This window comes from Sciurus vulgaris (genome assembly GCF_902686455.1).
Source record: "Sciurus vulgaris genome assembly, chromosome: 2".
NCBI classification, from domain to species: Eukaryota; Metazoa; Chordata; class Mammalia; order Rodentia; family Sciuridae; genus Sciurus; species Sciurus vulgaris.
Window position 1 is genome coordinate 15,986,554 of NC_136462.1, and position 12,440 is coordinate 15,998,993.

A 12,440-nucleotide genomic window follows, 5' to 3' on the forward strand; every position below is an offset into this window, starting at 1 on the left:
GAGGTAGAACACCTCTGAGTTCAATCCCTAGTACCACACACACAAAAAAGAATGAAATAAAATCCCACATTCAAAAAAAATACTAAAAACAAGGTCCATGGCTTATGTACTTTTGTAGGTTTTGCCACACATAGAATAGTAATTCAAACTGTTATATTTAATTGACATCTTAAAACTTTGTAAAGATAGTTGAGGATTATTGAGCAATCCTCAAATGCTTATGTTCTTTGCTCAAAGACCATTTATTAGATACTGAGATTCCTAAATCTGTCACAGCACCAAGCATCTGGACCTGTTGGGCCGGTTGCAGATGCTTCCAAACTCCCTGCTGTTTGGCATCGCTAAGCACAGTAACCAGGTGAATGACTGAGTGTTTTCATTTTCATGGAATCATAAGATTTTTTTAGTTGGACAGGACCTTGGGGAACTAAACTTCTCCCAGAACAGAGGAGAGAATTTTGAACCTGAACTTCTAAGTGACTTCTGCAAAGCTGCATGCTTGGTTGGAGCCCCAAGTGTGTGGACTCAGCCAACCAGATCTCTGTGTCCCACTTCTGCTGAGCCTTCCTAGTGGTGGCTTTGGGTGCCACTTGGGTTATCAGCTCCACTCTTACTTTCCACCCATTGTCACACGACACACTGTTAAGCAACTCTTTGCTAAAGGCTGATATCATTGGGTTAAAAATGAAAACCAAAGTGGACCAAGAATTAAGCTCAGGGGACCTGGGAGCAAAGCTAATAATTCCTTAGCCTTCCCCTTGCTGAGGACTCAGCAGCTGCTGAATTCAGTCAAGTTCAGACCCTTAAAAAGAGTGGAAAAAAGAAGGCACATACTTTCCAGTGCTTGGGCACTGCATAGCCGGGCCAGCTGGGCGCAGAGCCTTGGCAGAAAGATTCTTCTGTTTCAGAAACCCGAGCCCCCGGCCTTGCAAACAGGGAGGGGCACGTGGCTGCCCTGGGCCTGATGGGCTGACTCTGCCCAGTTACTCTAGACACTGTCCCTATGTGAAGTCCAGGAGGATCTCCAGCAGGAGCTGGCCTCCACATTGACATAGGAGCTGACTGTCGCAGGAGGGATGTGCGTGCGTGCCTGTGACGCCACCTATCAGAGATTCACAGGCTTTTTCAGAGGAACTCTTGGTTTCTATGTAAACGTGTGCTTTCTCTTGCCCAGAGTTAGCCTGTTAAGGGAATAAAGTGCAATTCAGGTTTCCGAGTTGGAAGCCTGATTAATCTCTCTGCCAGTTACATATGGAAATAAATTAGAAAGTGGTCCATCTGGGACTAAACTACTGCAGAGATGATAAATTATTGCCATCGTATATGTCGGTGTTGTTGGAGACCAAGTTGTGTTCACCAGGAGCTGCTGGAAGATAACTGGATGGAGGTTCTGCTGTGGTCAGTGGAATAAAAAGAATTTTTTTTTCGGTGCTGGGGATCAAACCTATGTATGGCCTTGTGCATGCTAGGTGGGTGCTAACCACTGAGGTGCATCCCAGCCCAGGAATAAAATTTAAAGAAAAAAATTGCAAGTAAAAAATTTACCTTAAAATGTTTCTTGGGAGAATGGATTGGTTGGTGCCAAGTTTGTTCCTTAGAACTGCTATATCTGCAAACACTTAAAAGGAGAGTCCCAAGGGCATAAGGAACATTTTAGTTTTATGTTTTCAAAGGCCAATACAATAAAAAGTGTTCATTAGTACCCACTGTTTCATTGAGGAGGGCAATTCTATATGCCCGTGTAGGAGTGCATGTTATAATTTTCATACAAACTTTATATCTATTTTCTTATTTAAATTTCAAAGAGGGCAGGGCTGGCCAATGCTTTTTTTCAAAGATAGATGAAAAACTAAGGTTTAGGGGTTTAGTGCCTTGTCCATATGCCTCAGATGAAGAAATGACAGAACTGGAATAAGCAAGCAGATATTGCCATTCTGAACCAGCTTCGTTTTAGAGGCCAGGTGTGACATCAAAAACATTATCGAGGGCTGGGGATACATCAGTTGGTAGAGTGCTTGCCTTACAAGCACAAGGCCCTGGGTTCAATCCCCAGCACTGCAAAAAAAAAAAAAAAAAAAAAAAAAATTATCAGTGTCTCATCAGTCATCTACCAATATCAGGAAATAGGGCCTGTATGCTAATTGTCTAAAGCAAAAGTCCTAACTTCTTGATTATGAAATATATCTTTTCTCCATCTGAAGATATCGATTGTTAGTTCAGCTTTTGGAGGAGACTCAGGCACAACACTATCAACTGAAGTTATTTTATAAACTTAAAACCGAGATGACCTAAGGGACTTTTTAGGTGTGGTAACATTTTGCTTCTTTACAGAATAGCCCGAGGCTACAGTGACATCCACATTCTTGTGCCTTCTTTAAAATTTTCTTTTGTGTTCTTCTTCCTGGGCAGACCTTCCGCTGTGTGGATCCTTAAAGCAGTTGAGAATCTCCATTCTGGAAAATGCAGTGCAAAAGTATACTCGATATAGAAATCTTTCAGTCATCTAGCACCAGACTAGGGGTTTTTGTGAAGATAAACCTCAGTGCAGGCTGGTGGTCTTATGCAAGGAAGAGAAGCTGCAGGTCCCAGGTTTTTACCTTCTGTATTTTGAAGTAAACTCATCTCTGTCAGATGACCTTCAAGTTCCTCATGTATCAGCCAGACCTGGTTACTCTGAGTCCCTGATGACTCTCATGCTTCTTCTGGTGACTTCTCCTGCCTGTCCCTCTCCTGTACCAGTTTTGAAACCCATTATTATTGTCATGCTCTTCATGACATTTTCCCTTGCCATCAACCCCCACCTCAACCAGAGACAAATGTCTCTGAAACCTTCTAACCAGTAGAAGAAATCATGTGATACTTGAATGTCCTGCAGGGACTTCATCTCCTTCCTCTGTGACTCTTCCTCCCTCCCCAGTTCCTTGCTCAATGCTTCATATTTAATTAGAGTGTAAACATGAAGTCGAGTAGGGTAATTTTATTTTACAGCAGGGTAAATATCTTTGAAGGAATGGATAACTGAAAGTTCTAAGGTATATCAGAATCACGTGGAGTCTTGCAAAAAAAAAAACCCCACAGATTTCTGGGCCCCATGACCAGATTTTCTCATTCAGTAAAACCTGGGTTGAGGCCTCAAATTTACATGTCAAATAAGCTCTTGGGTGATGTTGATGCTGCTCTTCCAGGGACCACAGTTCAAAAACCACCGATCCAATGAATATGTTATTCCCAACATTCTCACACTCACGCTCATAGGATAATGCCCTTCTTTTCATTACAGAGTTTTTTGACTTATCATCCTTGAAGCCTAAACTAAAAAAAAAAAAAAAAAAAAAAATCTTCCATCAAAATATACTATGCAATCTCTCTCTTGTACCAATTTTCTTATTTTGCAATGTATCAGTTAAACTGTCGCCCAATCACTTGGAGCCCCTTCAGGCAGCTCATCTCCAGGACCACAGCCATAGTAACTGAATTTCACAACAGAGTCGAGAGTCGTTGACTTTGCACCTGGTACTTGGTTTACCCAGTGGACGGAGGCTGGTGCAGGGGGTGGAGCGTTGGCCTCGAGTGCTTGTTGGTGCATTGACGTCTTCCTTTAGATCACGTGTGTTTCAGAAGCAGCAGTGGTAAAGGAACATTGTCTCACCAATGTCTCAATGACAGTCATAGTGAAACTGAATAATCCTGCAATGTCTATGGCAAGTATTTTCAGATTTCTGGGTCCTCTTACGCCCTATGAGGCAGTTTCAAAAACACTCCATTCTGAAAGCCTCAGAGCTTCAATAACTATCCAAGAAATAAAGAGGTACTGTGGCAATCGACTTTTCCACTGAAGTGTGTCATTCTCCGGGGTCGGGTCAGGGAGGACATCCATCGTGCTTGTGAGGGCTCTGTTCCTCTCCTCTAATCCGGTCTTCCTTCTGCTCCTCTCCACCAGCCTCTGGAAGCATCCTGTCATGATGATGGAGGCCCCTTGGTCCTTTCTGTGACGCTAGCAGGAGCGATGCTGACCTCGGTTTCCTGGACCCCTTTGGACTCAGGTGATCACACCCGCCTTCCCTTCCCCAGCCTGCCACGCCTACGGGATCACATGGGACCAAGGAAACTCCAAAGCTACATCTAAATGCAAATGCAAAATTGATTGTTTCTCTGTCCATTGGTCTCTTCCCCTCCTCCTCCCAATCTTCTTAATGATCAGTTCTTGCAGCTGATCAGACTGACAATGTGGTCAATCCAATTTAGGCATTAAGATGATTGAAAACATTGAATCACATCTTTACTTAAAATTCTGGTGTGTGTGTAGATGCACACAGCAACCCAAACATAGCCGGGAATTTTCATATAGAAACTACTGTCGGGCCTCTCAATTATCTTCTTTCCCAGAATACCATGTTTAATTGTAGTCCTCTTTCTAATGGTTTGTACCTTATAGTTGCGTTCAATGAGTACTATTGAACATCTGTTGTGTATCCTTGGGACAAATGAAGTTAAAAAAGAAAAAAAAAAGTACAAGGCTAATTCCTATCCTCAGGCAGCTCACAATCTCACAGAAGGTTCACAGAGTGATCATAAGAAAATGGCACCTTGTGGGGCTTAGCTTAGGGCAGTGTTGTGCACTAGCTGTCACCCTCTGCTTCAGGGAACTGAGGGACTTCCAGAATTGAGACTGAAATTATTAGGGAAGAAGTCATGGACCAGGGAGGACCTCGGTAGCTTTGTGGCTGGTCGTTCGGCCAGGCAGCTGGAGGAGGGTGATATGGTGCTTTGATGGAAGGACACCCTGTGGGCCCTGGTGGTGTCCCAGATCCTCTGTCTCAGCCAGAGCCAGACTCACCCTTGGAGTCTGGCCCCATAAGGATCCTGGAGTAGAGCCACTGGGAAGACCCACCTGTCCTGTCATGGAGGAGCCTTGGTTGGCAGTGTCTTTCCAGGGACAGTGGCCACTGTTGCCTAACTCTGGCTTGGCTGCTGCCTTGCTGGTCTTTTCTGCTTCTCTGAACCTGCCTACACCCTGCCTCTGCTTGTCCCTCTGATTTTTTTGCTCTTTTCATGCACACCTGACTCCCTTCCTCCAGGCACTGCCTGGCATACCTGGCTTGGCAAGTCCCCAGGATGAACCAGAGGCTGAGTGAGATCAGCACCTGTCACTCACCCGTGTGATTCTAAGCAGGAAAGCGGAGTTGAAGAGTAGACAGCATAAGCAAAGAACGTGAGTTTGTACCTTGGGGTATAGAGCATCTCTAGAGAGTTCTAAAATCCCAAAGTCAAGGAGGGTGTCAAGGAGGTTATCAAGGCTAAAGCTGGGGCCACAGTTGGTTAAGATGGGGATGGAGCAGTAAATCCTGCCCACAACTGGCTCTTTCCAGTGTTGTTTTTTATCCAGCTAGGTAAGGCAGTAGTGGCTGAGGTTTTTGTTTTTTGTTTTTCAATTTTTTTTTTTTTTAAGTTATAGATGGACACAATACCTTTATTTTATTTATTTAATTTTATGTGGTGCTGAGGAACAAACCCAGGGCCTCACATGTGCTAGACAAGCGCTCCACCACTGAGCCACAGCTGCAGCCCAGTGGTCAGCCAACCTTCCTGCTCTTCCTGTCAGGCTGTGTTCTGGCCACACTGCACCTTCCTGAGCATGCCCAAGAGCCTGGGCCCTCATTGACTGGGTAGCTTGGCCTCCTGGAACCACAGCCCTGATCAGCAACCAGCAGGCCATGGAAGAACTAGAATAACAGTATTTGTGCCCTCCTCCCACTGAACTGATTGCTCCAGAGTGTTGCTACATCCCTTCTAAACCTGGGCCAGGGGTCAGTAAACTACATTCGGCCAATGGGCCAAGGACAGCCCACAGCCTGTTGGTGCATGGCAGATAAGCTAAGAACGTTTTTTGCATTTTTATATGGTTGGGAAAGAAAGACTAAAATTGTGTGCCTCATAAGAATTCTATGGAATTCAAATTTCAGCATCTGAAGTTTTATTGGAACATATCTATGATTATTCATTTCTGAATAAAAAATGGCAGCTTTTGCACTACAATGACTGAGTCACATAGTTAAGCAACAGAAATCATAAACTACCAGGCCTTTTACATAGGAAGTTTGCTAACCCCTGGCCTGAGCAACTGTGTGCCACAAGCATTTGCAAAATTAGAGGTTGGGCACTTTTCTCCCATTAAGAGGACAGGATTGAACTAGGCACAGTGGCACTTGCCTATAATCCCAGAGACTCCCGAATCTCAAGACTGGAGGATCAAATGTTAGAGAGACCCTGACTTAAAATAAAAAAACAAAAAGTCCTGGGGACATAGCTCAGTGCTTCAATCCCCAGCAAAGAAAATAAGGGGTGGGGGGAATGAAAGAAGATTGAAGGGTGAGGGCGACTAGAATAGGAAAGAGAAGAAGGGAGGGGTTTTCCAGAGTAAGACTGGAAATTGATCATACTCCAGTTGCGTTTTTCCACTTATCCCTTAAATTTTCAACTAATGTATCACCAAGGTCACCTCGTCTTGGGAACTCACATATAGTGTTGGTCATGTCTTTAAATGAGGCATCCAGGCTTCTTGGATTAACCTAAATGTTAATGCAAGAAGGATTAGCCTAACATGTCAGCCCTAAATTAAAACGAATCTTATACATTGGGCCTTTTCCTTTTTTTTTGGCACTGGATGTGAGCTATTTCATTTTAAACCAAATAAATATTTGGTTTTAAATCAAGTAAGCATCGAAGGCTTACCATGAACAAGCTATGACATTCAAACTTGGCAACATTTTTTTCCCAGCCTGGTAGAATTCTGTGATACTGCTGAAGGAAAACTATGGTAAAAGTTGGAGAAGTGAGTTCTGATCTTAATAACTGGCTAAGCCAGGGAAGGTCCTGGGATCTTAGGGGAGAAAGTATCTTCCAAATCTCAGGGGTTTAGTGCAACAAAATAGAAGCATGTTTTATTTCCTCTAGAAGTAAGGAAGTAATCAAAAATTACTTTTTTTTTTTTTGGGTGCTGGGGATCGAACCCAGGGCCTTGTGCTTGCAAGGAAGGCACTCTACCGACTGAGCTATCTCCCCAGCCCCCAAAAATTACTTTTTGAATATACAGAATTGAGTGCATATAAGCAAGTTCAGATATGGCCAGGTTGATTTCAGCTTGCTGGGGAAGATACTTTCTGAAGGATTACCATAAGTATCTGTGAGTTCTGATTTCTTTCCCTTTTTTTTTTCTTTTGTACCAGGGATTGAACCCTGGGGCGCTTAACCTCTGAGCCACATCCCCAGCCATTTTTATATTTTATTTTTGGCAGGGCCTTGCTGAAATGTGAGGCTGGCTTTGAACTTGTGATCCTCCCGCCTCAGCCTCCAGAGCCGCTGGGTTCACAGACATGCACAATGCCCCACTGAGAGTTCTGATTTCTATAGAATTTCTCTTTTTCCCTGCCTCAGACCTGGGAAATCTCAATGCTGTCTATTTTCAGAGCATTTGTGATACTGGAAGCAACTTAAAGCAAGTTTCTCAAACTTTTATGTGCAAACAAAATCACATGGGGGTTCTTATTAAAATGCAGATTCTGATTTAGGGGGTCTAGATTGGGGTTTGAGATCCTGCATTCCTGACAAGCTCCCAGGTGAGGCCTCAGCCAGGTTCTATGACATGTACACTGACTGGCTCCAGACCACATGTAGTGAGGGTTTAAGCTGTAGTGGTTCTCAAAGTGTGGTAACTGATCCAGCAGTTTCACTGTGGAAACTGTGGTAGAAGTTGGGAATGTGAGTTCTAATTGTTTCAATTAGCTGATCCAGGAAGACTAAAAGTATCCCAAACCTCAGGGGATTAGCACAACAAATGAGTGGGTCATTTTCCCACTCCTTCTGAGTTGAGTTGGGTCACTGTGGTTCCTTTGCATCCAACGTTTGGGGACCATAAGCCCCTTGCATCTTATGGTAGCTTTATTTCCGAATGTGACTTCCTGGCTGCTGCCACATGTGAAGAAAAGAGTTGAGAACTCACACCCATTCTTAAATGCTTTGAACCAAAAAGGTCTCAGGCCTCTTCTACACCACAGTTCATTGACCAAGGCTGACTTCTGTTTCTGTCCCTTCCCATTACTCCCCACCCTGAAATGGACAAGAGCAGCTTGTTTTAAAACTGGGCACTGCATTTTATATAGAGAACAAGTTTTAGTTTGAAGTCTAGGGTGGAGTAAAACCCTAACCATTGAAGAATTGTCATGTGTCAAGCAGTTAATCCAAACAGACGCTGCCCCAACACAAACAACCGGGAGAAATTGAGTTCAAGGGGTTTTTTACAACTCTTTATTTAAAAAAGAAAAGAAAGAAAGCAAGAAAAATCTCAACCACAACCAAAGAGCAGTGTGCCTGCAAAATAATATTAAACAAAAAGCTGTCTACACGCAAGGCTCTGTATTGTAATTTCCCTGGTTCCTGGCCTTTCTAATCAGTGTTCAAAACTGAACCCGAGGAATCAAAGGGAACAGTTGCTGGAAAATGAGCCAAACATAGTCATCTATTGCATTGGTTGCTTCAGGAAACCCCCCCCCTCCGAAAATTATACTTGTGGTTTCTAAATGTACAAAGAAAACGAAAGGAATTCCATTATGAAAGAAAGATTAGATGGAAATTTCTAATCCTGTCTCATAAACAATATAGGAATAACTTTAAAATATTCTGCTTTAAGCATGCATTTAATTTGTGCTCTGGGAACCAAATAATGTTGCCAAGATAAAACATTCTAATAATGATTTATGTAAATTTATTTGTACAAAGTAATGGTGTAGTTGCCTATAGCAAATTGCTTGGAATATGAAATGACATTTATGAGGCCTTCTTCTCCCCCCACCCGAATGAATACAATGGAGTAAATGAGATACACAGAAAAAAAATGTTCAAAATGGAGTCTGATGCAGAGATAGCTGGACAGGTTATAGGGTGTGAACAGTCAACATACTCAATTCAATATGGTTTCCTTTGTGGTTCTCATTATTTAAGACATTTTTAGACAGGAGCAAGACGGTCTTGGAAGGCTGGAACCCTATATTTCAGTGATCATGAACTGCTCAATGCCAAAGCTCCTTAAGAGCAGCCAGTGACATCTGTCCTGTTCTGATAGCCCTGACAGTGCCTTTCAACATCAGGTGTGAACAATCCAGATGTAACTGAAATTGGGCAATTAATTTCAGTTCCTAATTACTTATTACTAAGTAAAATTATGCTTGAGTCATAAATGGGGTCCAAATATTGAAAAACCAAACCAAACAAAAGACTCCTGAGAACTGATTCCTAGCCCACAGGGAGATTTCCCAGTTAGCAACTTTGATAATGGCTCTAGGTGTTTCCCGGAAACATTTAATTAAATGGAAACTCCCACACCTTTAACAGAGACAGCGCCTGGGTGCACACTTGGCCTTGTAAATGCCCACTGTAGTATTCCATAAGCTCTACTATGTGGGGAAAGTTTGGCCTTAACAACTTTGTCTTAGCAGGCATTTATTTTTTCCACAGAATATTTTTACCATCACACTTGGTTGTCACAATTGTTTTTGTGATAAGAGTTTGTATTCTATATATCCAGAAATGGAGGACCATAAAAGTCCAGAGTAATATATGGGGAGGCCAGGGGACAGCTTCCACACCAGCGTTTGTCCCCTGTCATCCCAACACCAGCAGACATGAAAGTTTCGTGATTCTGGAGAGCTGACTTTATTTAAAACAAGTTCAGAGTTTTGGTTCGCTGTCATCCTTAGGAGTTGCACTGGCTGTCCAGGAAGGGGTGGGCTGTCCCGGGAGGGGTCTGTTTAGCAAATGGAGCAGAATGACTTTGCAGTAGAATCCTCAGCTGCCCTGTGGCCAAGGCCTGAGGGCTGAAGTCAGAGCTCCCAAGAGAGGCGAAAAACTGCACAGGACTTTCAAGTTCAATGAAACCAACGCTGACTTCCAGGAAAGGGGGTGGCCTGGGTTTTCAGCAGCACCATTACAGCACAGGGACTTTAAAAGTTATGGCTTCTCACAGGGTTGGTTTCAATGAAGGGGCCCAAGACCCCCAGGGGAGGCAGTGCATGCCAGGAGAGACCATTATCGGTCATCTTTTAGGTCCCAGTCCTTCTGCCTCCTAGCTGAATGACCTTAGGCATGATTTCTGGACCTCCATTTCTCCCATCTGTAAAACAGGGACAATGATATTTACTTTATAGAGGTAGAATGAGAATTAAGTAATTCTTATAAAGTTCTTGGCACAGTGCTTGGCAGATAGTAAGCACTCATCCTATGGTAGCTGTGTGGTCCGGACTGGTAATGGCAAATGAGATTAAACTACATCTTCAGTTTAAAGGAGAATTGGTCTAAAAGATGTCTAAATCAGTTGTTTCTGTGCATCAAAAGATAGCAAGGTGAAAATGAGAATTCATTCACTTGTTCATTCAACAAATAGCTGATGGCCCTTTGTAAGCTGTTTACAAGGGATGAAAGTTCAGATAGTCTGCTCTGGAGGGATAAGGGAGTTTGTCTGATTAGTTTATGTCTGTCTCAGCGTTTCTCCCTCCCATTATTCTCTTCAATGTTATCATGATCGACATAACAAAAATTGATTAGATACCCATTGACACACAGCAAATGGACACTGTGTAGCCACTTTAATATACATGTTCTTTGTCTTCCAAGAATTCAGAAATTACGCTCTTCTAAATCCTTATTTGTTGCTGCAAACCCTGGTCCCGTAGTCATCCTGGCTCACTGGAGAGTCGGTTCAGGATGGATAGATGGATGGAAAGTCTGGTCCTTGACTCTCTCTGCTGCTTCTGCCAGCTGGAGAAAGCATTCTCATTCTTTGCAGATGTGTTCTTGGCCCTTGTAGGCAGGCCTTGAGGCTGAGAGTGTGAACACACCTTTTTGGTAGAAATCATTTCCATTAGGAGCATATATGCTTCTTATCAAGGATTGAAATGAATCCTGTGTAGAATGTGTTGATTTTCTTTTTTTTTTTGAGATGGCTATATAACACCTTAGAAAAGGTGTTTCACAGAAATTCTCTGAAGGAAGATAAGGAAATGTAAAGCATTCTCAAATGAAAGGAGAAAGAAGTTCTAATTCTCCGATGGGTGATCCAGCGTATAGCTCAGTCACAGAGTGCTTGCCTGGCATGCACAAGGCCCTGGGTGTGATCCCCAGTTCCTCCAACCCCCCACCCACAGACTGGGGATCCATTCTGGTCTATTTCAGAAGTTCCCAGATACTGAAAGCCCTTGTATGGAAGGCAGAGGGAGTTCCAAGGTGCCCTGCTTGAACCGATGACTGGCAGGGAACTGACATCAAATAAATACTCACAGATAGGTGTTTGAAGACGAGTTTTTCCCTAATCTATGGCAACATGAGAAAAATAACCTCGAAGATAATGAGTTCAGTATCATTACTTGGCAAAATTAAAAATTGGCAATTGTACACCTGACCCCCAAACTAGTTGTGTGCCGTGTAACAGTGTTTTGATCAGTGACAGACATTCAATCAGTGTCCCATAAGATTATCATGGAACTAAAAAATTCCTACTGCTTAGCATTTTTACTGTACCTTTTTTATGTTTAGATATGTTTAAATACACAAACACCCTTGCGTTACGGTTGCCTACAGTATTCAGTGCAGTAACTTGGTCTGTAGGTCTGTAGCCTAGGAGCCACAGCTACACGGTACAGATTTGGCGTGTGGTCAGTGCTACCATTTGGGTTTGTGTAAGCACACTCTGTGATGTTTACACAAGGACAATAACCTAATGAATATATTGCCGCATAAATGTAACTGTACTTTTGAAATCCTATTGCACTGTGAAACCAAGATGGGCACCCTTGGGCTCTCTTGTCCCTTCTCCTGGGTGCCATTCTCTCCTCCTCCTCTCACCTCCCTCCTGGCTCTTTCTACTAGTTACTGGAGGTCCAGAGCCTGTGGGTTATCCTTCTTATTAAAAAGAAGATTAGCAAGTATTAGAGACATACCAGCAGTTAAGACTTTCTCCCTGGTTTACAAAGGGGGGAATGCACTGGAAAAGATGAGCAGGCGTCTGTCGATAGCGCTTGGGGTTAAGAATGTCAAGTCACACATTATCTCCTGGGGGAATCTGGTGTTAGGCTTCCTTGCTGTGGACAATGTGATATCGAGCCAACTGACCAGCATGTTGCCATTAACGTGTGGATTTATGTGTCACGCTGATTTTACTGTCATTCTGGTGTGTGCATAGGAACTCCCAGAATGGATATTTGAGCATTAACCTGGGACTGAGTCATCTGGATCCAAACTCATAACTGTTCAGCTCTCCATGAGTGGTGGTATCGAGTTTGTACAAGTGAGAGCATTTGGGTGTAGCAGGATGGAATTAGAATCTGAGCAATTACCAGAAGTCAGAGCAGAGACCCCTTCTAGGGAGGCTGAAGAGGAAGAGCTATTTCAAA

At 43.2% G+C, this 12,440-nt stretch overlaps 1 protein-coding gene across 5 annotated transcripts in view; it reads left to right on the top strand.

Moving 5' to 3' along the window:
• The window catches only part of FOXN3 (forkhead box N3), a 403,349-nt gene that overhangs the window by 106,390 nt on the left and 284,519 nt on the right, over positions 1-12,440 (top strand). For all 5 annotated transcript variants that reach the window (XM_079129282.1, XM_079129288.1, XM_079129289.1 and 2 more), the window contains exon 2: positions 3,941-4,043. The gene's annotated coding sequence lies outside the window, so the exon portion shown is untranslated. The remainder of the gene's footprint in view (positions 1-3,940; positions 4,044-12,440) is intronic.